The 20,775-nt window shown below is 46.6% G+C and overlaps 1 protein-coding gene across 2 annotated transcripts in view; it reads right to left on the reverse strand.

Annotated features, from left to right (window-relative positions):
• The window catches only part of MRAS (muscle RAS oncogene homolog), a 38,267-nt gene extending 20,302 nt beyond the window's left edge, over positions 1-17,965 (reverse strand). The window contains exon 1 of one of the 2 annotated variants that reach the window (XM_018911385.3): positions 17,569-17,965. The gene's annotated coding sequence lies outside the window, so the exon portion shown is untranslated. The remainder of the gene's footprint in view (positions 1-17,568) is intronic. The other variant, XM_030241716.2, reaches the window with a different exon arrangement.
• Between the last annotated feature and the right edge of the window lie 2,810 nt (positions 17,966-20,775).

Consider the following 20,775-nt stretch of genomic DNA (forward strand, 5'->3'; position numbering starts at 1 on the left):
AACCAGCTCATGATTCAAACCTTTAAAACAACATATATCATTTCCTGGAAAAGACTAAACACTCTCAAAGGTGCACAGAGCTACAGGCAAGTGCAAAAGACTTGGGCTAATTTTCATGTGTTTTTGGCAAGAGTACTGACACAGTCCTCCTCAGATGGGAGCAAGAATAAGCGTGTTTGCTGTAGTTCTGACTGGGAAAAGTGAAGCACAGATGTTTTTATCTATTGTCTGAATACAAAGCAGCATGTGGTAATACACTAATAAGGTCTGATGATAATCATCTTACAATTTATATAGTTGTTTATTTAGAGGGAGCCAAGAGAAAGATCCATACCCTGCACTGGCAAATGCTGTCAGGGCTCTGGTTTAGTCACTGGAAGGAGGCTGATTTATACAGCCATTTATACAGCCATCTTCATACACACTGGCAAGACTGGTGGCCTGACAGCACAAGCCAGTAATGCTGAGACAGTCAGAAGTGTGGCTACTTCTGGGGTAGGTGGATGGGAAGAAAAAAGAAGCGTTGGTCCATACGTGTCACTGAATCTGAGCCTCCTCAGCAAAAAGTATTTTCTTTTAGGAGGCAGAATAAACTGTATAAAACCCCATTTACCTGTCTGAACATGGAGGTGGAGTGGAAGGGCTGAGCTATCCCCTTTGAGCAGCCAAGTAACATAAAAACACCAAATTCATCTTAGTTTGTGTGACTGGCCCACAAAACGTAGGCAGTGTATCTAATCCCCACCCTCATTACAGAACTTGCCCTGAATGCAAGTGGGTCCGAGCACAGCTTCTGAGCAGAGTTGTGGCCACATAGGACAATAATAAAAAATAAAATGGACCCCAGAGAGTTGATATTCAATATTCTGGCACCCCTTTCTCTGGTTTCTGCTCTGCTGTCCTGAAGGCTGAGCTCCCAGGGTGAGGCCTTTACAGAAGGTCAGCAAGCTCAAAACCAAGCCCTGGATTTGTAGGGGAGGTTAGTGCAATTAAAGACACCAGCTCCCTGACTGAGAAGACCAGCATGACAGTGATTTACAATCTCCTTGGCAACATGCTACACAAATTGCTTAATTCTGTTATGAAACCTCCAAGAAAAACTACAGCAGGGCCTGTGTGGGAACTACCCAGCTCCCTCCTCCTCTGCTGCAGCTCTCCAAAGCAGACAACTTCAGGGAGCCAATGTCCACTTCAGCAACAGGCCATGATTTAGCACATACTAATGTATAGGCATGGATGCTGATGATTCCATCAACCCATGGCCAAGGCAATTTTCTTCTCATCAGCTTGTTTTGGTCCATGGCTCCTCACTCATGGCCTGACAGAGCTCTGAATACCTGAGGACGCCAATCTCACCTGAGGAAGACTATCAGCCACTGAGGCTGCCAACTCCTCCTACGGTTGCAATTAAGAACTCTTCCTCTACCCACAGCTCACTCAATTACACCCTTTTACCCAGCCACTTTGTAAGCATTAGCAGCTCCACGCAGTGCCTGCAGGGCTGAAACTCTGCAAAATCTGAACACTTCCCTCTCTGTTCCTCTTGCAGACTGCTGGCTGCAGCCACACAACCACCACGACACACCCAGAGACGCTAGCCAGGTACCAAAATAGTTCAGCCTGATGTGTTGTAGGCAATCCCTTGGGCTGGGAACTACTAAGAATCCTTGAAAGACAGGACATGGCCTTTTAGGAGGCTGCTACTTCCCTTGAGTCATGCTGATCAGGACTGAATGAACTTCAGGAATTTCTCCCTCAAGTAGGCATGACCATGTCCCAAACCATCAAGAGCCAAAGGACTTGTAGGTGTATGAAAAAAACCTGCCAATTATTATTAAATAAAGATGAGTAACTCTTAGCCAAGTTTTCTCCAGTCTGTCAGATTTCCTTCCCAGTCAATGCCTCTGAAAGGACACACTGAACAAAAGCTGGACTGTGTTCCAGTCTTCAGTGGGAAGTCAGCATGGAACAGATCTGTCATGTGGGAAGCCAGAGTCTGATGCCCTTTGTAGCTCTGGCATTAGGTTTTTCAAAACACAAATGAAACTTCAAGTCTCTGAGGTTTTCTAAGAAGGCAGATTCTAACAGGTGCTCCCAACTCCCATCAGCTTCTGGATCTGATGGAGCCCAGCACCTGGTAAGACCTGCACAGGAAATTACAGGCATTTCCTTTTGGAGCAGTGATCAAAGCACTATCAGATTGCTACTAAAAAGGAGAAAAAAAAAGAAAAAAGAAAGCCTTAAACCAACTGTCGTTTAAAAATAAAATCCCCTGCCAAGCAATAAAGAGCTGCAATTGGCTGGGCTTTAAATGTGGGGGGATGTAACTGTGGGTCCTGGAAGTGGCCTCATCAATTCTCCTCCTGTGCAAAAAGATGCTGTACCCCAAGTGTTGTGTCCCCTGAACTGCTCACTGGCTTCCTGTGCCAGCCAGACCTTTTCTCCCTTTCAACCCAAAATTGCATCACCTCCCCCACCACACAGATGCTGCTCAGATTTACTGTAAGAGAAAGAAAAAGCACCGGGGGAGTAATGAAGCACTTGAGATTCACACAAAAGGCTGCTAAAGGCAGGAGCTGCCTGAGGAATACTTGGTAGTTATTTCAGGAAACACAGAATGATAGCCTGAACAAATAATAATAAAAAGCCACGTCACTGGAAGTGGCTTAGGTAGCAGACAGCCCCCACCTTCCCCCTCTGCAAATCCCTAAGTGATGTAAGGAGTAGCCCTTGCTGAAGAACTGAGCATCTTTCCCTGGCCAACCTGGGTTCAAGGACTCACTTGTTTTTACTGGGAAGCACGTGCTTGTTGGTGTCCCAATCTGTACGTAAGCGCAGCAGAGCATGAGTCAATCACACTGACAAATGTCATCCAAAACCAACTCTGCTTCCCTCTCCCAACTCCTCCTCCACCTCCCACAACAACTCCATTAATCTTCAGCCTGTCTCCCTTGGTGACGTAGTGCCCTTTTCAAAATATAAGAAGAGTTCTGTCACTCTGACAAACCAACAGTCAGGTGCAGATGCCAGATTTTATGGGTTTTTTTCATTATTATTGAAAGCAATACTTCAGTCAGATTTGGGTCATTTGTAGTTACAGCTCTGCCACTACCAGTTCTGTAGAAGAATCCAGTTTTGCGAAAAGAAAGCAGCTACACAAGATCCATTCCTTTATCTCTAAGACCTCAAATACAACTGTATTGTTGCCAGTTCTGGGGGGTAAACTGGAGGCTGATCCAAGCCTTTTGCCAAGATATGAAACAAGAGCATCCTACTCAGTAACTGGGGCCTGACTCAGCTACTCTTACCTCCATTACTTCTTGTGTGCTTAAATTCACCATCCCTTTCCTTACTCATTTATTTCCAAAACTCTCAGGAGACATCAGGGGATGACAGATTCCTGTATTACTATTGCAAATTCTTTGCAAGTGAGGCCAGGAAGGCCTCTCCTATGTTATCATGGAACCAATGAAGCTGACCTAAACATACTGTAGCAAAAAAGCAGATTGCCAAGATGTTCCCCTGCCCTGCCCAGGCAGAGATAACACAGCAAGAACAAATTCAGTGGAGGAAGCAGCTTCGAATTCCAATAGCTGCCCTTCCTGCTCGCACAATCCCTGGAAATGGGCAGCTTCCCTCCTAAACATCCCAGCCTGCTGACACACCAATAGAAAAGACCCCAAATTCACTGCCCTGGGTGGTTTTGCTGCTCTTTGCTGCTCAGTGAGGTTTCTGAAGCAATAGCCAAGTGCTTCAGCAATGTTCTGCTTGCAACCCAGATGTTCTGCTGCCTGCATGTGGCCCTGATGATGGCAATGGAACCAGATGTGCATGGCACAGTCAGATGTGCACGGCACAGCCCTCCTGGCCTCAACCAGGATCACCTTGGGCAGGTGGAAGTGGTCTAGGCAACAAATTCCTGTGCTGCATCATGGAGCTGTGAGGGGATCCTAAGCAGCACCAAGGACTGCCAAGCATGGACCTCCTCATGCTCCACCCTGCCTTACCCACATCAGTCGCAAAGCCCCTGGCACAACAAGGGGTGCATCCACCCCTCTGCCCAGCTCCTTGAAGGGTCATTGCCCTGAAGCCTCATGGGCACCATGCTGTCCACACATGGTTGCTCCAAGGCACAGACTTCATGGCACCTATGGATGCTTTGGAAATGATTAATGGATAGAAAAGGTACAGGGCCACCTCATTCCAGTCACCCTTCTGCAAATCAATCAATGCATTTGGCTCCACATTTGTCTTAAAGTCAGGCTCAATTCAGTATTTAATGCTTTTACATCTCCAGTGTTGCTACCGGATGTCTTTCAGGATGTAAATGGCTTTTTAAAGACTCCCTTCCCTCCTGGCAAGCACACTTTGCATCTCTTAGCTGCAAAGAGCTGAAGGCTGTGAAGTTCCCTGGTAATAGCATTCCCACTAGGGGATGGGTGAATCCTACCAAGTCCAAGGGACAGATGAAGGAAGGTGAGGAGAGTAGGGATCTCCAGGCTATTTACAAAATCTGTCCTCTACCTGCAAATCTTTTCCAAAACTTGACTCATGTCTATGTCCTTCCTAGGCAAAAAGACTACTGTTGTATATATCCTATGGAAAAAAAGACACATTGCCTGTTCACTTTCCACCACAAGGTTCCCAGAAATTATCTGTGAGCTGTGGGGCAGCACTGATGTTTCTGCAAGAGTTCTACACCCCAAGGCACAAGGCAGGCTTGAAAGGCTCTCTATACATTTTCCCAGGGTCTTGGATCAAGGACACTTTCCCAGGTTCCCCACAACACATCTAATACTCACTTACAGGTACAGAATAACAGAGTATGCTGGTCTGTAATGCTGGAGATTGAGTAGAACTTCACCACCATGGACTTCAGAAGAGGAAGGAACAGCTGCCTCCCAAATTTACCCAAATAGGCACATGGCCTATTTTACTTAGAATCTAATGACGCTGAATCCCAGAACTGTGTGGAAGGCTATTCCAGGCATTTCCCAGGTCCATGTCATTACTCTGTCACTTGGAAGACTCCAAGATCTCATCACTGGGCCAGGACCCATAACAGTAATTTTTTCCAGGCTCGTTACAGTGCCTGCCAAGAGCATAAGCCTCTTATTTACGAACAGCCTTCTGGGGAGGTGACTCCATACTTGGCAAATCCAACTGCTTGTCTCCAAGAGGAGGGTAGGCAGAACTCAGGGCTGGGTACAGGGACGAGGAATGGGATGAGGGGTGGATGCATGGGCCCCTCCTCTGCCTCACACATAGTGATGCAGGGTTTTGCAAAGCCACAGCATTCCACTGAACCTGCCTGAGGACAGGGTGCATGTACACTGCCAACATTCCAGCAATGTGCCAGCCCTGCTGCCTCTTCCTAGCCCCTCTCTTTGGCAAACCCCTTGGCTGTCCCTGTTTAACTCTCCCTGCTACTCTCCTTCCACTCTGTGCCAACCTGGACAAGCCATCCTGGTGGCAAACACACACCTTGACACTGAAACCACTGGGCAACTGGCCAAACCACCCCTGAGGAACAGAGTTTACCTTTGCATGACTCAAGTCCACTCTCCTATCAAGTGCCTTCACCCTGCCAGCACTGTAGAGAAGCATCCCATGAGAATACCACTCAGAAGAGAGGTACCAGGGCCCCAGCTGGTGCTGCTCAGTACCTGCACTTTGTTGTTGAAGGCCCAAGTTACATCTCAGGTGTCGTGACTGGATGAATCCATAGAGCAGCAGCTGAAAAATCAACGCATCTTTGAAAGCACCCTGTCAGTCAGCTGACCCAACTTTACACTCCCCGTGGCCACCCCTCAACCCTCAGTTTCAGCAGAGATCTGCATCAGGATACCCTAATTCTGGCTCCTTCTACACTCAGCCTAAATTCTCTGCCTTGACTCAAGTCATTCAACTTGCAGCCATGTGGGAGGGTATGTATGTACATTCATTAACACTTCCATTATGCCCCGTGGTTTGGCAGGTGGTGCTGCATTATGGATTTAAACAGTGCCAGCAAGCGAATCTACAGCACTTCACTGGATTAGCATGTGATGGGAAATCATACCTCAAAAGTGTTCTGCATTCTCATGAAGCAGCTCTGATGAACAAGGCAACAGCAGGGCTGCAGCCACCACTACACTGTGCAATCACATCAGAAATTCACCCACAGCTTCAGGGAAAGATAAACCCCCTCAAAACTCAATTACCATTGCATAGAGAAAAAAAAAAAAAAAGAAAAGAAAAAGAAAAGAAGAAAGCAACAGCAGATTCTCTTGCCAATTAAAGGAAAAGAGAGGCACACCTGCTTCTGCCACAAAGCATCTTTCACACAAACCTAACAATAACATCTGCTTTTGCCCTATAAACTGTTTTCACATGGGGGAAATACACCACACTTGGTTATACTCATTTCAGCAGTCAGCTTTCAAGGTATTCAGTCCTCCAAGCCCAACATGATGCCTCCTTCTGTCTTATTATCAGGCTAACACTGACAGGTTTGCAGAAATTGCACAGTCAGATTCCCTGAGGGGATGCTGTTCTAGAGGAATGAGAAGATGTGCTGGGCTACAGAGCAATACACGCAGTGAACACACCTCTGAGTCTTGGCAAAAGGCCAGTAAAGACCTTGGAAGGGACAATAGGATAAAGCATCAGTTGAACACTGGTATCACCATACTGCTTGTCACTTTCTGGGGCTGGAGCACTCTCACCTTTCCCTCACTGTGAGTGGTACTACAGTGCCACTGGACACTGCAGCTGTAGCTGAGTGGTACAGAGCTCCTACCAGTGCACAGTACTTTGCTATACCTGAGCCGTGGGAAGGGTCACTTCACAGGTAAGGCCACACATGAACCAAATAAAGCAAAGCAACCAGACAAAGTTTCTGCATCTAGACTACTGAGGTAAATCAAGAACTACCTTCAAACAAGAATCCCTGGTCCTTCATTAGCTCTTCCAAATAATTGCTTTGGTTCAATTACTCTGCTCTCCTCCTCCTGTTTGAAACAGAAGAATCTGAGCAAGAAAACATGTTCAATCTCCTAAAGACCTTGCTGAGAAATTCCAAAGAAAGGTTCAGGTTCTGCCATAGGACCCGTTTTTAATTTCCATCCACCAGCTTTGAAGTACAGCTACCCTGCTGCAAAGTTGTAACCAAGTCAAGACACCAAGGGCTCTTCTCAAAACCAGTGGGATGCAGCTTTATGTTGCTCTAGCCTTAGGGTAGATCTCATATGCCATTCCTATGCATGTACAGTGCCATTATTTTTAAACACCAAGCAAAGAGATTATGGATTAGCCTCAGTCTGGGCAATCCATGTAAATCTCTGATTTGCATCATATTTTACATACCAGACTCACAGAAACAGCAAAAATGTGGATTTGACCCTTTTTTGTACTGCAAGGCTCTCTGCAAGGGACACAGACCCTAACACGGAGTTCTCCTCTTATGCTTCAGCACCTTCAATGACAATTCAGATTTCAAATTTTAAATAAAACACAGCTATAGATATTTTTTTATATCGACCTAGTGAGTGATAATATAACATGGAGTGATTTAACCTGATGGAATCTTGACACATGTCTGCATATAAAAATATCTTTATTAAAATCACAGATAGAGACAGCATGGATGGCAGCCACTTGAAAAAAAAAAATAAATAAAGCCCCAAAGCATTAAGGCCTTGTAAGGGACAAGATTACTTTCATCCTGCCACAGCATGTTTCATTTTAACCACTGCATCTCTCAGCACTTTTGGTTCATATTCTTTTACCACACGGAGACACAAGTTTGGTATACGCCCAGCCTTAGGAAGGGGAAATGGTATTTTGGGTCACCAGTTCCACCCACCCATCCACTCAACAAGGCTTTTGAAGTGCACCAGTCCCAAACAGGAGCCAGAATACATTAGCCTGGGGTCAGGAGGGCTTGGAGAGCCTGAGGCTTGAGGCTGGGAGATATTTCAGGAGTTTTTTGCATCTAAGTGGCTTTGTCAGCAGGTCCCTCACCTCCTGCTGCCCATAAGGACACCGTGCCCAGGGCTGCTGGCATGTCTGCCCCAACCATGGACACTAGCAGGCATTTCCTCAGCCCTTTTGTCATTGCCTCGAAGGTGGCAGACCTCCAATCACTGCCTAAGTCAGCAGCTCTTCACTGCTCTGGCTGAGACAGCTCCTCTTTGTCCCTTCTCACCTCCCAGCTATGCCAGTTCATCTTCATGAGTCTTCCCAAGTCCACATGAACTGCAGCTGTTACTTTGCTCTATTCTCTTTTACCCCAAATCAGAGAGAGCTGCTCCCAGAGTTTTGTGCAGTAAAAGGATTTATTCTTATGCTGCACAAAACCAAACAGATGCTTCGACACAGGATATGCCCAAAACCACAATTTTTCTGCTTTGCTTCGACAGCCTAGCATTTATTTCCATATTCTTGTGAGGCTGGTATGTAAACAGAGAGCAACTTGCTGTGCTCAGGAGACCTTAAAATAAGAGTCCTATCTCTCTGTCCTCCTGGATCCAGTAAGTCATCCTCCTGAGGTTCAAAGAGTTTCTGGAACCCATAATTCAAAAATCCATGGAATAAAAACAGGGTTGCTGGAGATCTTTACCAACAGAAAAGTAGGTTGAAACTGTTCTGTTATTTAATAATTCAAATCCCAGCTGCCTAATTAAACAGGCTTGCTACATTGCAAAAAAAAAAGGAATTATATATTCTCTTAGCTAACTTGGCCGATTAACATGAAAGCCTTTTCATGCTCCACAGGAATTTGGTCCAAGTAAAACTTTTGAAAACAGACTTAATACTGCACAAGTAAATCTCATGTAACAAACCCTTGCTGCTCACAGGACTAGGGTGATGCAGGAGCTTGTCAGCATCCTTGTGCTTCCTGGAGCTATTTTGCAGGATGCACAGAAGAAGCGATGTCCAGCAGAGCATCTTAACAGAGCATTCAGTATATCTCTGGACCTGCCCAAAGCTCAAGAAAAGCAAATGCACAGCTCCTCATGCCTGACACCGTCCCTGTCTGCAGATTAGATCTGAAAGCATCCACAATATGTGGAGGAAACAGAAGTCTCTCTCAAAGCACTCTGCCCCTGAGCTACAGAATATTTTCTTAGGGAAAAGCTGCAAGTACTTATTCAAGTCCACCTTGTTCTACAGCTGATCACAACCTCTGGATGCTAGAATTCCAAGCTATCATCCTTCCCCAGCTACCACCAAGGTCTCTTCAGGTGAAGTGCACACAGTGGGCTCAGGCAATACCTGCCTTGTTCTCCAAGGGCAGCTGTGTCAGATGCAGGCAGGTACCTTAACAGCGAGACCATGCCCTATTCTGAGAGCTACAACAAGAGTGTTTGACCTTGCACTGTTGCACAAAAACAATTCACAACAGCTGAGGGTTTTTGCAGAGCACTGGGGCATGTCTCCTCCTGTTCCAAGGTTAGTTAGGGATTCTTGTCCCTACAAAACACCAGCAGCCACCAAACCAGCCTCAGTCTGCAAGTGCAGTCAGCAGCAAACACTGCTGAGCCAAAGGGATTCCTTCAGTGATCTCCCTGCTCCCAGTTCATCACCTTGCAGCACAAGCTCTGTGGATGCCCTTATCACTCTTTCTGGGATTGAGTGCTTGGGTATTGAACAACATCTTCCAAAGAGTCCTGCTTTACAGACATGTGTTCCCCACCCAGCAAGTGTTGCATTTAGGCTGGTGACACCAATACTTCCATAGCAAGTATTACACAAGACATCAGCTACATATTTTCTAAAGATCACAATCTCTACTAAACTGCCAGCTGTCTATGCAGACCACTCAAGAGCTATCTGGGTATGCTAAGTACAGATGACAGACCCGATAATAGTGTCCAAGAGATTAAATTCCATCTGCATCCTGTTACTTTTGTCATTTGGTACCCCTTCAGACTGAGTGTTTCAACAACCAACTGGTAAAGAACTTGAATCACAAGATCACAAGTTCACAGGAAAAAAAATCCCTTAAATGCTTTCTTGGAGTCACCAGGTACCGGAAGACATGCAACAGTGGTGTTTTAGTAGTTCTTTAAGTGGGAAGGCCAGTTCAAGAAAATGGCTGTGATTCCCACTACACTGATGTCCATTAACATCCTTTTAATCTGAAATGGGTGGGTGTTGGTTCCAGCTATTGCCTATCATCTGTTGCTCACTGTGAGGCTTAGTGCTTCCAGCAGTGCAAAGAGCAGATCCCCATTCAAAAGCCTTTCAACCCCTTTTATACTCGCAAGATGAACAAGTATTTGTTTCCATAAACCAGAGCATGCCTTGCACTGGAAAAGAGAACAGGCTGCAACACATTCATTTTCATACTGATATGACCAACTCTTAAAAAAAAAAATAAAAAAATCACAAGAAAACAAAATAAAAGTCCAATAAAGGCGAAGATTTCAATTTAATAATTATTTTCTGCTCACTTCAAAACCTCCTCCTTCCAATAAGTGGATTACACAGAAGATCTGCGGAGCCTCTTGCTGTTGCCAAATCTGCATTCTTTGGACACATGGTGCTGTCAGGGTTTGTTCACAGAGTCCCTCTCCATACTCCACTGCTGCCTCACCCACAACTGAAATCCTGATCCCAGTTCTTCCTATAGCTGTGACAGGAGCTGAGGCATGCTGGCAAGCAGACACTTGGAAAGCTAAATTCACTGGTGCTCTCAATCAGATCGCAATTTCATTAAAGAACTTTCAAAAAAAAAAAAACAAACTCCAACATTTGCACTTCATAATTAAGTGGAAGCCAACTGAATTATTGTCAAGACATGCCATAAGTGAAAGCATCCGAACCCTGGCATCCCTGTGACCCTAGCCAGCTCTGAAAGGAAAGCTCCAGCAACTTTCCACAGCAGACCCTGACACTACATCTCCTTGGGAGTGCAGGAGAAGCTGAGACATGCCAGGCTCTGCCTGCTCCCACTCAGGGCACAGGTACCCATCCTATGGTGCTGCAGGCATGGCCTGGGAGGCACAGCAACATTCCTGCCCTGGCAGCAAGGCAGGAGTGACTTCCCAGTGGCAGAGTAATAACCACTGGGGGCAAGTCAAGCTCCTGCCCGAGCCCAGGGAAGCCAGGAGCACAGAGTGCTCCTGGGTTTCCCAAGAGGAATATTCACTGTAACCCACACACAGTACATGACACGGGCCCCAAGCAAGGCACTGCATGACTTACAGCTGACTTCAGCAGGCTTTAGTTTGATCCATAAATCCTCTAGACACTTCACAAGAATGTTGCTCAACTCCCACTGCCTTCAGCCTCACAAGAGGTAGACATAAATACTTAGCATTAGCATAGCTCCCCATGACTCACTTTTTCTCCTTTTTAAATATAGCATCCTATAAATGTGGATACATTCTGAGCAATAAAACTCACATTGTTACTGTTCATCATGCAACCATAACAAAAAATTCCTCCTGCCAGCTTTGGACAACTTCCTCCACCAAACTCCAAGCACTGGGGACCCTCACATGGAGCAGTGGAAGCTCTGCTCCATCAGGGAACCCAGGTAACACAGGAACTCAGCACTGTGGCAGCAGATGTGGAGCTGGGCAGGAAGCTCCATCATCAACCCAGCCACTCATATCAACTTTATTAAGAGGAGCAGAGCTGGCTCTGGGTACAGGAAGAGCAGGGATTTGCCAGAGAGAAACAGTTTCAGTAGCTGAGAAGCAACTTGTGCCAGCCCTGGGGAAGCCACTCACTGAAGAAGTGGTGGTGGAGGTCTCTAGCTGAGGGATGTTCCCCAATCTTCATCTTCCTCAGACACATCACCTCCCTCTCTCCATCACCAGTCTTGAGCTTTCTGCCTTAGAAAAGACAAACACAAGTTGTCTAGCCAAGCAAATGCCACAAGCTGCTTCAGAAGCACCGAGGAAGAATCAGATGGGAAAAGCATGGACCAGAGCTTGTTGATTTTCATGGGAATTAAGACTGTGTGAGCACCCTCCTGCCTGTCCTGCTGCAGACTTTCTTGTGTGCAGAATCCCTCATGCTGTGTTGAACTTTACGGAATACTTCAGTTCTCTAGCTGTGCAAATGAGATAAATAGCAGGTCCCTATCTCACAGGTATGTTGCAAAATAAATAGATTTTGCATTACAAGTGTTACAGGAATGCTTTAAAACTTGCACAAGTATCAAGACTAATCCATCACTGCTCATAAAGAACCCTAGGACTGATAGCAAATTAAAATCTTACCTACACAAACATTAGAGTATGCAAGACTGTTTTCTTAGTTTATCTGCTTCTGCTGATAACCATGTTTGCCCCAGTGACTTGACCTGCTCTAGTCACAAGCTGTTTGAGTTAAATGCACCAAATCCTGGCTAGAGAAATACATGCTTTGCTCTGTCTACAACAACAGCTGAGACATCAGTCATCCTCTCAGCTGTCCTAAAGACATAGCTGAAAATACATGCCCATATCCATCCTGCTGTCAGGTGACTGAAAAGTACACTTTTGCCTCTTGGACCTCTCTAGTAAGATTACCCATGAGAATTTATTTACCACAGTATTTTTCTAATTGTTTCTCCAACACTCTTATTTAATATTTGAAATAAGTGGAGCGGCAGAGCTACCGCTCTCATCCTAGAAACTGGCATTTTAAAGACAAGATAAACAGAAGCCTTTGCTTAAAACTTCCAGGAGTGTGTGTAGCTTAAAAAGCTAATGACTTTTTAAAATAATGACTAAACTCTGAGGAATCTAACTCCCAAAGTCACACAGGTAGTTTTGAATACGTTACCCTTTCAGAGTAATTATGCCATCAAAGTTCCAGTCAGAAGCTGATGAGCGTTACTAATATATGCTGATGAGAGAACCTGAACGTGAAAGACCTTCTTGGTTTATTTACACTTCAGTAAATCAGAAAGCACACCAAGACTTATTTTCACATACAAGAGTAACAGACCTGACCACAAGGGATATTTAAGGAGGTTAACCCACAGCCCAGGGAGCAGGTTTACTGTAAACTGGCTGCAAGCTGATGCTGCTGTACTTGTTTTTACTGGAGATGCTAGAAACTTGGAGGAGCTGTTTGGATTTCAGAGGACTAGCACCAGTCACTACATTAAACAGTGGTCTGGCCCATAAGCCCATAACCTGAATCATTAGAAGTCACCATTCAGATGCAAAATAGTCCCCAGGCAGTCCTCAATGACATTTATCTATAGACCAAGAACTAGACAGATGCAGTCAAGAGCTGGGATGAAGAAAGAATAAACCATTTTCATCACCTTGCATTAAGTTACATATTTGGTACAACATTCTTTGCAGAAGCAGACCTTCTAGAAGAGAAGGCAAGGCAAGCATTGTTTTATTTGGGAGAAGGTGAAAGAGTGCCAGGAACTTTTTAAGCTGCTCTATAGTAGAAGAAAGTACAAGGAAGTTAAAGATTTTACTCCTGAGCCTATCAATGTCAAATTCTAAGGTTAACAAAACTTAGCCAAAAATTACTATGTAAATATACAAGCACTGAACATCTCTGCTGGTCAGTTCTGGCCAGAAGTAGCAGGAAGGGGAATCCGATCCAAGACTGTCTCCAATACTTAGATGCCTCCTGAAGTATCTCAGCTACATTTATGCTCCCAACACACCCCACAAAGAAATAACTTCTACTACTCCATTTTAGAAAGAAAAGTGGACTTAGCGAAAGGCAGGTTCATTGGAACCTGTAAGAGTTGCAGACCTTAGCCCACCTACCTTTGGCCAGGTTGTGACAAAGTACTCGGGGGCAGGTTCCCATCCCTTCACCTAGCTCCAGTAATTGGGCTGGTGTCTCAGATGGAACCTATCTGCCTGTGGCAACACTAAGCACCACTCACTGGAAAAGCAGTGTCTGAAGCAGTAAAACTACAGGAGAGTCAGTAATGAGTACTACAAGTTTAGCAAATTACTCAAAAATATTGTTAACCTCCCCCAACTCTGTCCCTACCCCTTCCCTCAATCGTTATTTCAGGAGACATATTTTTGTACAATTATTTCATTATCTAATGGCAAACCTGCTGCCTATTCTATCTCTGTGCAAAATTTCCATATATATTACTCCTCCACTGACATTTTCTCACACATACACATGCACAGATCAGCAATTGCTCCACTACATTCTCAAACAGAGAATAAAAGAGCCATAAATCTCAAAAAAACAAAAGAGTATGCCAAAAAAATTCAGCATCTGAAGTTACAGCTGTTCATTTATGCTCTCTGTTCAGAAAGAGCCAGTCTTGGCTTATTGCAGATATTTTTGAAGTAGACAGTGTTGCTCTAGATTTACTTTGGATACAGGCACTCAGGATGTGACCCACTGGAGCACCAGAACTTTGTTTCCCCACAGAGAAAAATACAAGCAGTGACATTCAAGTAGAACAGGAGGGCTATTCTTCCCTCCCCAGTAAGTATCTTCTCTCAAGCACTCCTGTGAGCAACAACAGGAGAAAGAAGCAAGAAATCCACCAAGGAGTGGGCTAATGTTCCTCCCATCTGCCAGTCCCACGCTCATTCTGTTTTCACTTGGACCAAATCCTCCCAAGCCTTCTGCTTTATAGCTCGTTAAATTTGGGTGCTCCATAAAGCAAAAATAATGCCATCCATCTTTGCAAGGTTACTTTCAAGGCACATTTCCATATCTTTTAACACCATTCTTTTCCTCAGCCCTACCTTGGAAGCCTGAAAATTAATTCCCTATTTTTCACATTGAATCTGTCCCCTGAATCCTGATCTACTTATTTATGACAGTAAAAGCTTATGCAAACACCTCCACCATGCAAAAACAGTCCCCTCTTCATTCCTGTGGATTAATGTTAATATTCTTTACCTCCAGAGTCTGAAGTACTCCCTGCATTGAGAGCTGTACATTCCCGTGCTGAGGTGCAATCCCTCCTAACTCTCCCTGTGCAGGTAAGAGAGGTAAAGGGATGAGTGGTCATGGAGAAGTTACGATGCTGAGGCAAAAGCAACTCCACAAAGTGTAGGACACTGACTGAAGGCCCTGCATGGCTCCAAACGCTGAGCAAGTCTGAAGTGAGGAGCCACCAGAAGTGACATCTTAGCTGAAGCAGTGACAAGCAAATAAAGCAGGCAAAACCAAATTACTAAGAGTGGTCAAGCTGAAGTCTGGAGCCTAAAACTTTTACAGGGCATACTGATTCATCCTAATGAACTGACTCACCTGGAGCCAGTAGGGATGCCAGGCTTGGCAGCTGTGGGTAGAGGTTCTTGGCTTGAATCCAGCTACAAAAAGGACTTCACACCCAAGGAAGGAAGATAAAAATGAAAGGGCAGAAATGAATAAAGTTTAACAGTATTCCTCAAGGAGCCTTCTAGAATTAAGAGAAGGGAGTAGAGTTCCTGCTCAAATGTTGTCAGCCCTGAAACACCACTAGAAGCACATGGTGCAGCTAATGGGCCAGGGAGGACTTGGGTACAGGACACTGCAGTTAAAGAGGGGCCTAAGAAACCCCAGCACAATGACAACAATAATCAACCATCACATCCCTTTTTCCTATATCCACCTGCCTTACATTGCCTTTGCCAATGACACCACCAGCTCACATGTAGGACTCATCCTCCTCCTCCCAGTCCCCAAATGCCATTTGTTCACCAGTGCCAAAAAATGGTGGGAAGAAGGAAGAAAGTCCTACCTTTTATTGATACAATGTTATTCCTCCCTAGTGTTAGCCTCAGTCCCAGGTCAAGAAAAGAACATCCAACATCCAATGCGACACATACCAAAATGTTCCCCCCAAAGAAGGCAAGTTTAGTTTCTGCAATTCCTAGCATTCTCGGCAAAAAATTTGGAGCTTGTGAAAATACCCATCAAAAACTTCAATAAATAGAACTGCCTCTCAGATAATTACTGAAAAGAGGTGCTGGGCCAGCTCTGGCCTAGCTGCTCTAGCTCAGGAGTGATGCTGGTGGGGTGTTTGGCCCTCTGCAATCTGGGTATACTCTCTATCATACTGGATATCTCCTGGAATGAAGGAGCAAAATCAAAGAAAGACAAATTGATGCAAGAACTACAATACGAAGCTACACACACCTATTTTCTACATACACTATTATTTTTAAGGAGATGCTGTCAGCTTGGTATTTTCAGACTTAAAGAGCTAGAAAGAAATCCTACCTCTCTTAGGCAGTCTGAAGCTCTACTACAGAGTTTTTCTTTAAAGCTGTTACTTCGTGCATTTCCCTTGCCACACCCCTTGTTCTTTCTCTTATCTTTCTCCTAGCCTTTCTTAAATTAATAGACCCTGTTTTTGCAAATTCATTTTAAAAGATTCAGAGGAAGAGACAACTACCTTTCATAAAGAAAAATAACAGTTTTAGGCATTTGAAATGCATCTCTCTTCTGCAAAAGAGCCTGAGCTAACCAGGTAATTTCAGAGTGAAAACTCAGAAAGCACATTTATAGCTGATACAACTATAAAGTTGATTCATTTTTTTTTTAATATCAACTCTTGTGTGAACAACAGTTTCCAGGTAAGACGTACATAAACATTTCCAGTCAATAGCATCCCTTTAAGCCTGTCGACAAAATCTGAACTTAGATGATTTAAGCTACCTCAGGACTTGGTGGCTTAGATTTTCGTATTTCCGTGGCATTACTGGAGATCAGGGCCAGCTGACAGTGCTGAAGGGCTGCAGTTCCCTATGCTGGGAAAAAGCCTCACGCCGGGGTCAAGGCTACCCTGTGCGCTTTGCTCTTCTAAGAAAAGCCCTGTCTCCACTCGGACCTGCTGGTGTGAAGTCCCAGTTTGTTGCACAAGGACAGTCACTGGAGCAGAGGAGTGCGGGATGCTTGAGAGTGATCCACTCCAGGTCTAACACTTAACTTGCTCCTCAGCTTGCAGCTGGCGTGGCTTTATCTTAGTTTCTCTGTCTAGGAAGCAGGGCTTTATACGTCGTTTCTAGGGCTCTTGAGCCATTGATTAAAGTAAATAAACAAACAAAAAAACCTACAAGTTTTCTTTCTACTCCCCAGCAATCGCAATCACAAGGTCTGAAAAATCCTTGTCCTATCTGTGGTTCAGTTTGTTTTCTTAAAGCAGAAAGTATAAAAGCAAAAGTAAAGTAAAACCAGGGGAAAAAAAAAAACAACCCGAACCAATACCCAACCAAACCTAAACTCGTACCTCCTCCTCCTTTCTCTGTAATTGAAGATAGCATCTCTATCCTTCTAAAAGTTATGGAAGCTTATTCAAAGTACTTAGTGATCCAAGAGCAATTTTAATATAAGATAAGAATCCTCGCCATACCCAGATCACATCGAAACACACCCGGGGTAGGAAAGTAAAATAATACCGTGACTCTGAATCTGTGGAGGGAGGAACAACCCCTGACACAAGCAAAACCCAACAAACCCTCAACTGACAAAGATCTTGCATTACACCGCGTAACTCAGAGCGACCCCTCTCCCCGGCGCTCACCCCGGAGAAGGCACGGACCGCACGGCGTTCCGACCATTGCGCCATACATTCCCTTTCCCCGGCTCTCGGCAGGGCAAGGACCCCGAGCCCCCCCGCAGCCCGCCCGCCGCACGGAGCTCCCGTACCGTCCGTCCCTTGCCCGGCGTCCGGCGTTGCCGCGAGCGGCGGCTCCGCGGCGACAGTCGGCGACAGCGCTTTCTTCCCGATACCGAGCTGCGGCCAGGGAAAGCGGCGGTGCCAGGGGCGCGTTGCTGCCGACGGCCGGGCTCATGCCAGCGTGGGGCGCCGCATTTCAGCAGGAATTGCTGTGGGGAGAGGAAAGAAGCAGAGGGAAGCCCCGCCGCGGTTACCGCCGGGTGTCACGCCGGTCCCGCCCCTCCTGCGGGTTTGTCACGCGTTGGAGCGCCGAAAGTGCGCGGCGCTGTCCCGCGGAGGACGGGCAGAACGCAGCCGGGTTATTGTTTGTTTGGCCGTGTCCCCCCGCCCCGCTCACAGAACGGAGCGGCACCGCTCCGAACCCGCTCCCTGCCCGCTCACCCGGGCTGCGGGGCCGCGCCCTCCCTGAGGCGCCCGCGGCCCGCGCGCGCTCTGGCCCCGGCGGCCGCGGCAGCGCAGCCCGCGCCCGCCATCCCTTATATCGCCGCGGCGGCTGCTATAAATAGCCCGGCCCCGCCGCCGGGGGCCGGGCCGGGCGCCGCCGAGGGGGATTCGCGGCGGTGCGGGGACCCGCCGTCACCTGCCGCTCGGCGGCTTGGCCGCGATGGCCACTTGGGCCGCGCGTGGGTGCCGCTGTCCGGCGGGCGCGGCGGCGGCGCGGCTCCCGGGGGCCCGGGCCCGCCGACCCCCGGCGCGGCAATGGGCCCGTCCGCCGCCGCCGCGCGTTAAGGTGGAGCGGAGCGGGGCGGCAGCAGCGGCGGCGGCGGCACCTTAAACCGCTCGGGCTGCTCTCCCCGCCCGGCACCCCGGGCCCCACGGGGCTGGGGCTGAAGGGGAGCGGACCGACCCTCCGGCCGCGGGGTTTGTGCAGCCGCCAGCAAACGAGAAGGAGGAGGACAGTTAAGAGCCGGTTCTGTCTGATGGACGGGGCAGCAGCCGGAGGGCACGGACCGTTACAAACGCCGTTCACGCTGCATGAACACGGCACACACCGAGCCTTTGAGAACCAGCTACTATGCGCACACAACCCCCCTTCTCCTCCTCTCCCTTGTGTGTGTATATATATGTATATATACACATATATGTATATATATGTATATGTATTCCTACTTAATACAAGGAAGCCTCATCAACTTTAATGCCAATAAGAGAATTCGTGTTTAATACACCAGAGCTCATCCTATATAGCATTCGGGGAACACATGGACAGTGGTTACTTTTCTTACCTTTCATGTGTGCCCTTTGGCTGGCACTGGGAGGCAGAACCAAAGCAGCGCTTCCCATGCCACCTGTGAGCTCCTTTGCAACCTCACACCTTGCACCTGACACCAGCAAAAGCTCTGTTCCCGCACCTACACACTCTGACACATGCTGCCCTCACAGAGGATGCTGGCTGTGTGAGAATAATCCATGGCAGGAAGGATGTGTCCTACTACAGGAGCGCCTTGGGCACAACCCTGGGTGGTGCTCAGGTACAGATTGAGTGCCCACAGCATCTCAGGGGGTACATTTAGGGACCTGCTGATTTACCGTGCTGGGTCAGGGCTTACCTCCCTGGTGGTGTGCAAAGCAGAGATACAGGAACTCAAAATGGTTCTTAAACCCAAGTGAACAGTCTCAGCTCTCCTCCTGTGCTGAATTAGCATTCCTTACACTCCAGTAGTCCCCAGAAAGATCTACCCAAGGAGCCTGGCACAGCGCTGCGGCATGCATGGAACAAGACAGCCTCCGTGCTATCTCTCCCATACATGCAAGAGGCAGAGAGAAGTGTACTGCCATTTTACAAACAAGATACGTGAGTATCTGCCTCAAAACCTGCATTGGTCCAACAGCATGGAAGAGGTGAGAGGGAACAGACCAGGAGGAGCCCCACAAGTTTCCAAACGAAATCGTGAGACGGATGTGTTTTGTTCACATGAATTGACAGCTGGGTTTGTAAGATATGCATTTGTCAAAAGGACATGTTTATACCTGAATTTGGTGTGAAACAGCTTCTCTGTTGGTTACAAATTTTCCCTCTGGGACAAAACAGTCTCTTCATCTTCCCAGGGCAGACTGCAGTGCAGTGATGGAGGCAACTGGCTATGAGGAATCTGGTTTCTGCTATCAGCACATCTTGCCACCAGGGAGGGCAGAATTGGCAAAGCTGCACACAGCAGGTCATTTATACATCCTCAGAGGTGTGGAAATGCTGTCACTAAATGCTGGGTACACAGCAGTCCTGGGACTGGTAGGCCAAAGATTTCAGGTTTAGATCTTTAAATTTGAGCATCCAGCTTTCTGTTTGGGCATCTTAAACAGATCACCCTTCAGAGCTGCACATTTTTGCTTCTGTGGAGATAGCTGCATTTGCCAACCAAGCCCAATATTCAGACACCTAAATCTCTGATGCATTTCATACCAAAGTCAGTAACACCTGACAGGAAAAGCCTGTGGCCTGGCTCCTGTACCTCAGGTATCCAGGTTATTGCTCAGCTCTCAGTAGCCTTCCTACCATAAGATACTAAAATTGTGGAAGGAGGAAAGCCAAAAAGTCCTCTTTCAATTCCATCCAGTATCTGGAGCAGCATTAAATTTCTTGTAGTGCATATTAGTTAACAACATTGCTAAAGGGAAATTGCTGCTGTGGTTGAGCACTTATACAATACAACTCCTATTTAAGTGCATTTTTGTATCCTGCTGAGTCACCCCAAGGAGCCCTCAAACAAAACATCAGGTTCAGTTTGACATCAGAGGCACTGGCATGAAGAGCCTCCCCCCTTACCAGCCCTCCCTGGGGGGATGTGAGTGCAGGATGGACGACACTTCAAACCTTGGAATGAAGTAGAAAGCAAAAAGAAAAGAGTGCCTTAAAATTTCAGCCAACATTTCCCCCATACAGATTTAAGCACATGGCATTTCCAGTCTGTTTCCGCTTCAGTGAATAGATTAAAGTGACCATACAACCTCTGAACGCCTCAAGTCAGATTATACTTCAGGCAAGCTCTCACTAAATCAGAGGATGCATTATGTATGTAGCATAGTATTTCACTATTAGGTCTAGATGAATGTGGCTGTTTATTATCCCATATTAAAGCTGAGTGGGTTAGTGCAGCATGAGCCTCTTGGCTTGTTTTGTTGGCAGCTGCCTTTTGGACTGTTGGGGACACTTCTCTTACCCAGGCTCTGCAGCAGGA

This window comes from Serinus canaria, chromosome 7, assembly GCF_022539315.1.
Source record: "Serinus canaria isolate serCan28SL12 chromosome 7, serCan2020, whole genome shotgun sequence".
Taxonomy (NCBI): Eukaryota; Metazoa; Chordata; class Aves; order Passeriformes; family Fringillidae; genus Serinus; species Serinus canaria.